This window comes from Hippocampus comes, unplaced genomic scaffold, assembly GCF_001891065.2.
Source record: "Hippocampus comes isolate QL1 unplaced genomic scaffold, H_comes_QL1_v1.1 scaffold7, whole genome shotgun sequence".
Lineage (NCBI taxonomy): Eukaryota > Metazoa > Chordata > Actinopteri > Syngnathiformes > Syngnathidae > Hippocampus > Hippocampus comes.
In genome coordinates, this window is record NW_017842060.1 from 9,084,401 (window position 1) to 9,093,323 (window position 8,923).

Consider the following 8,923-nt stretch of genomic DNA (forward strand, 5'->3'; position numbering starts at 1 on the left):
TATATATAAAATATATAAACATTTTCAACAGTCGCTTCTGATATTGTTATTATCTGTTGAAAAAGTTAAAATCATACAGAAAATGCCAGAAGACTGTGCGTTGAGAATAAGGATCGTTCAAACCTCATCCAGCCTCACCAGATCTTAAGAGTTCTCTAACTGAGAGGGAAACCCCTTACTTCACCAAAGCACTGCTTGGAAGTTGAACATTTTAACCCGGTAATGATGCAGATGCAGACAGAAGCAGCACAAAGCCGCACCAATGCAAAGCATTTGATAGCGATGTCATGAAATAATCATAATAGAGGCTGCTCCGAAAGATTGCTTGAGTCCATGGGAGAACTTGCAGAATTTAAACAAATAAACACACACAAACACTGCGGAAAAAAAAAACCCAGCCTTCGTTTGCTGAATCCCTGGAACCTGTACAATATTTATTCCCCTAAAACCGCAGCAGAGCAAGGCTGAAAGTGGGGCGATAGTGCTGGTGCACTGTGCGTTGTCCTCCTTCTTTGTTTTCTCATGCCAGACGTTAAAATAACAATGCGGTACAGTGCTGTAATTCTTATTGCAACACCTCGCTTAAATTGACCACAACATTATGTACTAGGATGTTGGATACTTTTTTTTATGACCGATACCAGTATGAGGACTCAACTTTCGAGAGACTGTTGTGTTGTTATATTTTGATGTTATTATGCCATTGAGAACGGACAAGCTAGCAAAGACAGTTCCCAGTATGAGCGCAGCTTCGCTACTGCAAAGCATCATTTGATATGAATACCTCTCGGAGAGCATTATTATCGATATTATGTATTGTTTTATACACGTCTAATGTCGGATCAGATTAGATTGTGCAGGCATACACCTTGTAGTGGCTGGTGAGGGCAAAAAATTTGCAAACAGTCCCCCCCCCCCTCTAAGGATGACAATGATCCGTAATTGGCTTCATTGTTTTCCCCAACAAAAATCCCCGAAATTGTGACTGAATCTTTCTCAGCGTTGCCATATGAGGATGTACAACAACATAGTGCATTGTACAATATCTGGGCGCAAATATAAAATGAAAGTGTCTCCACAAAAAAAAAAAAAAAAAAATGGTATCAAGTAATTGGGTTCTTTATGAGAATATGAGAATTTAATTAAAGTGGGTGCCTCTTGCTGCAAATAGAACTAATCTGTAATTAACTGACAAGCAAACAGAATTACAACATATCAATAAACGCTGCTGGACGTGTACTGTTATATTTAAACACACACACACACACACACACACACACACACACACACACACACACACACACACACACTTGAGGAGAGATCAGAGTGTTTCATTAGTGAGGTGCAGATAGATAACCCTCCCAAAGGAGCCATTGACCAAGAGGCCATTGATCTACTGAGCTAAGCTATTTTGTGTTCTTGTGTGTGTGTGTGTGTGTGTGTGTGTGTGTGTGAGTGTGTGTATAAGGGTGACTAAAGTAAGTACTCTACTTATGGAGTCTTTAAGTTGTTAAAGTAAGCAGAGTAAATGTAATCCAGTTGTGTTTAATGGAGAGCGAAAGAAGCAAGCTGTCGGCATATTCATTAGGTCCATTTACTCTGTCCAATCAGGACCAGCCAACCAGAGCAACCAAGCCACCATCACTGATATTTATGCTCAGGATAACCACCAGCAGATTGATCACCTTGAAGTGATAAATAAAATGAATTCATGAATTTTACCGAATGACAGTGAGTACGTGCGGGGCTATCATTTGATCTACTGGCAGGAGAAGTGAAGTATAAATCAATCTGGCCAACACTGCAATCACAGTCTTATTGATGACTCAATAAAGATCACTGGCTCAGAGGTTGTAATCATCATTTATGCTAATAATATAACAACGGCACTAATTCCTATGATGAATGTGCTGTAAACAAACAATCAAGCGACTAGAAAGTGCGTAAAGTGATGCGATCTCCAGTGTGCATGCTCCAGTGTTTCCCCGTCTCCATGTGGCGGCCTTGTAATTAGCTTTGCAGCTTGTTGTCTTACATTGGATGTGAAGGTAATTGGGGCTCTTGGACACACACTCTCAATCTCTGTCAAAGCCAGTGTGTGTTGCATACTGGAGCACGGCCAAGGATTTACTGTGTGCTCAGCCTGCGCCGAAGCAGCTTGTGATTCATTAGTGATGAGTGCATTTAGGAGTGAAATGAGAGTCTGAGTGGCCCAATGGCTGCGTGCATCATGATCGTGTCCACTTGGAACGCTAAGTCTCATGCTACAGTCGCGTACTAAAACAGTACGGCATTATTGTTGGATTTTCGATTGCTCCGGGGGCTTCCACTACTGTAGTTAAGTCTATCTTGCTGGCATAATTAAACGCTAATCAAGGCAGCAGGTAATAACTCTTTTTCTGGTTTGCAAAGGACCACCGAAGTGTGTTCCTTGGTGCTCATTTTTTTTAACTTGGAGTTTTTGTTTTGTTTCATTTTGAACAGCTGGTTCGGCATGGTTTTCTAGGGTAGCGATCCTCACCCCTTTGTTGCACCATGGACTTGTTTCAGGCAAGTGGCGTAAAAAACATAAAAGTAAACAAACGATGAACCATTATGCTGAATGTAGTTGCACAGTAATTAGTGAGACCTCTATGTCGTGCTCCCCCTTTAGTTTTTTTTTTGGAGTGGCACACATCACTTGCGACTGAATTCAGCTAAACTGAGAAAGGACCAGATCATTTCTGGAGAATCACTCCTGAAGGGATTCCATCCAGTGTCTTGTTCGTTTGAACCAGTTGTTCGCAGGCTTCAAAACTACTTGAGTGACAAATGTTTTGTTTTGTTGGGGTTTTTTTTTCATATCTGTGCTCCTCAGGTATGGTGCAGGCCGTGGAGAGAACACTCGCAAGGGAATTCCTGGTATCCGCCAACTGACGTACGTGGGCATGACTCCATTGTAAACTTCTACCGTGACAGTGGCCACTTGACTGACACCCATTATGTCTTCCAATGAGCTAAATCACAAGCGTCAAACATTTGCGTCTGCTATGCCCTGCGCTATCCAATTTGCCCCTGATTAATGAATCCAAGGAAATTTGATATTTATTCTGTTAAAAGCCGGCCACTGGCTTGTACTACATCACTGCAAAATGCACGGTACACAAATGTGCAGTAGCACACTTGAACTAGGTGCACTTTTAAGATTCACAGTACGCACGCACACCCGACTATTATGTACCTCTTCATACAAATATATATACAGGGTATATACCTTTTTCATCAGCCAAGAAGTAGACCATGGTTGCCACGGGAACAACAGAGATGCTACTCTTCCTGTTATAAGCCAGTGTACCATCAACATGATGATGATGATGATGATGATGATGCTACTATTTCAAAGTCAAAGAAATACACTCCCATGGCATGGTCTATTTAGATTTGACAGACAAAAGAAAATGTTTCCAATGAAATGATGGGGATTTGGGGGAATCAGATTTTTGCTATAAAAGTCAAACAATCATCGTTTTGATTTTTGACAACTTTTCCTGTTCAGGCTTGGGAGGAAGCTTCCATAAAATGATGAGTCACAAGAGGAATAGGATTCAGCAGTTCATCACTGGGTTAATGTATTAAGTAACTGGTAACCCTGAAGAAAACACCACTCAAACTTCTTGACTATGAGGCAGACACGCCAACAACATGATGGACCTGAGAATTCACAATTTGGAATTTGTAATACATCAATGTCCGGATTCACCCCAAAATGGAATGTTACTAATTCCATTATTTCACAAAATATTGTATCCAAAAAGCCTGATTTTCTAAATATATGCATATTAAAACGTCGTTGTTCACCCCCCCAAAAAATGTGGAATTTGATCCAACTGGTCACAACCAGGACCGCATCTGCCAGAGTGCCAAATTTGACGGGCAGTCCATTTGTCGTGTTCTTAGCGAAGTCTAGGTTTTTAGATTAATTCAGAAGATGCAATCTGATTAATCAAACTGCAAATCAAATTTTCAGGTGCAGACAGGCATGCCCATGTAAACATTTCTGAAATGCCAGAAACAAAAAGGATTGTGAAATGTCATCTGTTCAGTAATGCAAAAGCTTCTGAATGATCTTAAAGCCAGTCACAAGAAAGAGTTATTCCACATCATGTACAGTGTGACAAAATTCCGTTCACCTCAGCATTTGCGTGCGTCCGGGTCACGAGCTTTTTCCAAGAGAAGCTGTCCGAAGTTTTAAATGCTGTATTACACAAGATGCATCCAATTGCCACACACTCGGGAAGAGTTAAATCAAACAAAATATTTATGCAGTTGCTGGCTTACCCAAAATTATTGAAGCGATCAATTTATTTTGTGTAACTCAGTCACACGTTAATTTACTTCTTCTGGTAACACTTCCGAGTCCCTCGCTTCGAAATTCATTTTGCGCTTACAATGTTCTGTAAGTAATATTCGATGGTGAAACTCATAAGCGTTACCTCAGGAACAAAACAAACCTTTTAAAGATGGCGACCTCCATCCACTTTTACAAAAAGCATGCATAATCTGTGAGAGCGGACATGCAATTTAGCAAACGCAATTTGGGATCTTGGGAACTTAGGAATGCAATTTAGTATCAATCTTCAATCTTTTTATAATATTTTGCTGCTTGAAAGCATTTTGGTTATCATGTTGCGTTTGCTTTTGTGTATACGTGTGTGTGTGAGTGTGTGTTATTTTCAGATTGCCATGCAGCAAAGGATGTCAGTCAGTTGTTTCATTAATTGCTGTTTTACACCCGCTTGTCTCAGACTAGTCACAGACACGCACACAGAGAAGAACAAGTTTTCATTTTCATGGAGAAGAACAAGTTCTCATTTTCATGGAAGGGGTGAACGCACTTCTCAGCAAAGCCACCTTTTCCTCGCACCTGTACATGTGTCCCCACACCTCCTTTCTCAATCACGCCTTCCTTCACTTCTCACGGTCTCACCGTATGCTTTTACAGTCTTGTGTGTTTGTGTGTGCGTGTGCGTGTGTGCGTGTGTGTTCTCCTAACCCATTTCCTCAACAAAGGCCACAGCTGCTGCTGGTTTGCTGAATAAAAGATGACAGTCGCAATATCAGGAGATTAGCGGCTCACGAAACAGTCATTTTGTTCAACTGAAAGAGCGTCACCAAAGTGATCACAAGCACTTCAGAGCATCAATTCTTAACTGTTGATACGAAGGATTGCGGAACTACACTGAAGAAATGAAACATCACGCATGTGCACGTATGCATGGATGTATGAATGTTTGTGTGTGTGTGTTTGTCAGGGGTGGGGGGGGGGGGCAGTGTGTTAAATGTGACAGTACATGCCCAGCTCTCTCTCTCTCTCTCTCTCTCTCTCTCTCTCTCAACATCTCCGCAGAGAAACGCTTGATTTCAGTTGTTGCTGTTGAAGGTGGCATAACTGTTTGCAGTTACGCTCATTTCCTTGAAGGCGGGCGCATGAGAGGCACACAGTCATCGACAGGGCGGAAACAGAAACAGATTTGCTGGAGTGCATGCAAAGTACATTTGTAAGAAACCTCCAGTGTTCGGAATGAGACACCACCGTTGTCTTAAATGGGAACAGAAGCACAAGGTGACAAACTTGTGTTGCCAAAACTCCGGTTGAATGATATGTGTTCCTAAACGTTATTTGAAGCACTGCTGTATTCACTTTAATTCTTTGAACTTCATTGGATTCCTTGAAAAGACGTCCATCAGCTTTGTGTTAAAATAAACAGACCGAGCATATTTGAGAGTAAATTGCCATTACTTTTCGCCACATTTTTGATTGATGTGTGCCGTCAAATTTTGAAAAATGTAGAATACGATCCTGGCCTCAGCAAAAATTTGGGGAAACACTATTCCAGCGTGACTGTCACCCTCCCCACCAAAGGAAGACTACGCACTCCCTCATCCAGTCTCGCCCACTTTTGTTAGTGTGATCTTGATATCAGTCTCCCTGCACACATTTGCTCGCACACCCCCACCTTCCGTCTTTCACACACTCTCATTCACTTACACGCGCAGAAAGCACGTCGAGCATATGGCTATTCCTCTGCTCTTTGAAGCCTCGCTTTGAAGCTATGACGCTTGTATCGATTGGCGCTCAGATGAGCTCACTTCACCAGAGCCCTGCGATTATCTGTCGCTTTATTTCAAACAGTGCGGCTGGAGACTTGAGGTGGGGAGAAGGGTGGGGGCGAGGCGGCTTACCCACTCCACCCATCACTCACTCACTCACTCACTCAAACACACGTACAAACACCTAAACGGGGAGATAATGAGACGAGCTTACGTGCCCGATCCCGATACTTAAAGTGAAGCCACGCGTCAAAACTGACAAGTGGGAGCAGAGCGTTGAGTGAGTGAGGAGGACACGATGATAGAAAAAGAGTCTGGGAAAAGTGATGAAACTTAAGTGGAAAAAAAACGAAAGTTCCACCCTACGGCGCTGCTCTGATTAAAAACAAAACCTGCTCCCCAAGAGGAGATTTAAGGCATTACTGGTCAAAATGAACAAGAAATGTTGGAATTCTTGCAGGTTCAAGGTCGGCAGCCGCTCGCTCTTAATGGTGTTTCTCACATAAAAATAATATTGGGTCTCATCACAATATATAAAATAGGCTGCACTTTTGCAGAGTGTATTATTGAAAGAGGTGCTTTCTGTGTGGCGCCCATGGGAGTACGTCAGAGAGGGAGTCAGGGTGACATGAAATGTTAATGGTGTGCCCAGAGCAGCGGAACTTCATAAAAGACTTGATTTAGAAACTTCAGTCGCTTTCAGGGACATTGAACATTGTAGAACCACAGACACACAAAAGACACACACAACACATACACAGTCCTACACTCGCCACATGAACTCTCCAGTTTTCCACCCCATGGACTTTTTATTGAGAATAAACAGTTTTAGTGGATACTGTAAGCGAAGTGAATGCTTGATAGTGTTCAGTAAACATATTATCAAGGACGCACCTGCATTTTTCTGTGAAAGCAACCATATTGGATCTGTTGACATGATCAGCGGTACGGAAAATAAAAATGTAAATATGTTACAAAGCCGCCAAAATAACATGTCTAAAATGGCGGTGGCAGCAAACTTCCCGTCCATGTCCCCAGTTTACTAGAGATTGTTGTTGAAAATAGAAAAACTTTTATCTCAGTAATGCAATTTATAGGATTTAATTTAGTTGTGGAGGATGACTATGTCTGGTCGATGTGTTTTATTTTTGGGGGGCGGGGATTAATTGAAATAAATGATATAGTTTTGTATTCAGTCGAGTTAAAAATACAATAACAAATTTCATTGAACCATTCTTTCTATGTTGCTACAAATGGATTCATCAGTTTTATTTCAAAAGCATATTTTTTACACCTTCTATATATTATGACTAAACTTTAGGGGCCCTAATTCCGTGCCCAGCGCAGGTCCAGCGCAGAGCACAGTCTAACTGTGCGCATGGGTGTAGTTTTCTTACGGGGGAGAGCTTCCCAGCTGATAGAAGCGACTCCTCTCGGTCCCTTTCAATCCAGCACACCAGAGGCTCGCAGCCTTATTCTTGCAAAAATGGAAATAGATTCGCTGGCGTCCATGCAGAAGACCGAAGTGTGCAGTCTGTTCATCGGGGACTGAAAGCAGATCTCCATGGTTGGATGATGTGAAGTTGGCCAGGGCGATCATTGCGTGAAGTATAGGCACTGGGAGATGGCCTTTTCGTTTGGATCCGTGTGTGGCGCCCTTGCCCTAACAGCTGTCAAGGAGAGCGATTTTAAAAATATAATTAAGATGATAATAACAATAATACTAATGCATTGAATGAATTGATTTCTAGAGTGATTCTAAGAGTTTGATGCATGATGTTGTTTTTTTAGCTTTCATTTTGGTAAGGGAGTTGAATGAGTAATTGTATCCTTACCAGAGAATTTATATTACGTCTTCTTAAGTATAGTTTGAGATAAATCATGTGTGAGGCTTGCTTCTGGTTGAGATAAAGTACCTTACATTACACACTTGAGTAGAAGAACTCACATCAGTTGAGCGCTCACATTTAAACAAGACTCCAGCATCATATTGATTATTAAGAACGTAAAAATATACATATTGAAATACTTATATATGTTTAAATCTGGTCAAATCGACCTAAGTGGTTCAACTATAATTTATTTTCAATCACAAAGAATTAGTTCCTATCCAGTATATGATGTAGGTCAAGAGAGGATCGTCTGGGCGAGTGACTCTTGTATATTCATTAAAAATGTTTATGTGCATTGGTACCACAGTGAAAGTCTGAGAGGAATGAAACGCACGCGTGTGTGCTTGTGTGCGTGCCTCTGCCCTCGTTAGGTCGGCATCCAACCATAGCAATCAGCAGTGATCCAGACTCAGCATCAATTACGGCTCCATTAGCCACAACCCCCTACTGGTGTGTACACACTTTACACACATAGACACACATAGACACACATACACACACGGACACCTGTGCTCATTAATGTGCATGTGAACACACACACACGCACACACCACCAAGTGTACACGTTTCCTCTGGTGTAATTACCAAACGCTGCATGGGCAACGCGCCGCTAATGAAGGTGTTAAACTGTATTGATTAGAATGTAAAAATTGCAAATGGCAGCCAAGTTAACATTTATTGTATGCCATTGGTAAATTCGGAAGACAAGTCAATGTTATTGTGAAAATTAACACACAGTTTCGGCAAGAGGAGAAGCTTAGATGTTTTTTGAACATTTTTTGACGATGCAACATCAACGATTGCTTTATTCTCCACTCAATTAAACTCAACTGTATTTATAGAGCATTTTAAAACAGCCACCGTTGTATACAAAGTGCTGTACATGGAGCAGAAATAATTCATAAAACAAACAATAAAACACTAAATTCATATCAAAGACA

At 41.4% G+C, this 8,923-nt stretch overlaps 1 protein-coding gene across 30 annotated transcripts in view; it reads right to left on the reverse strand.

Moving 5' to 3' along the window:
• Positions 1-8,923, reverse strand: part of LOC109511127 (receptor-type tyrosine-protein phosphatase delta-like) — a 166,964-nt gene that overhangs the window by 125,265 nt on the left and 32,776 nt on the right. The gene's annotated exons all lie outside the window — the stretch shown is intronic.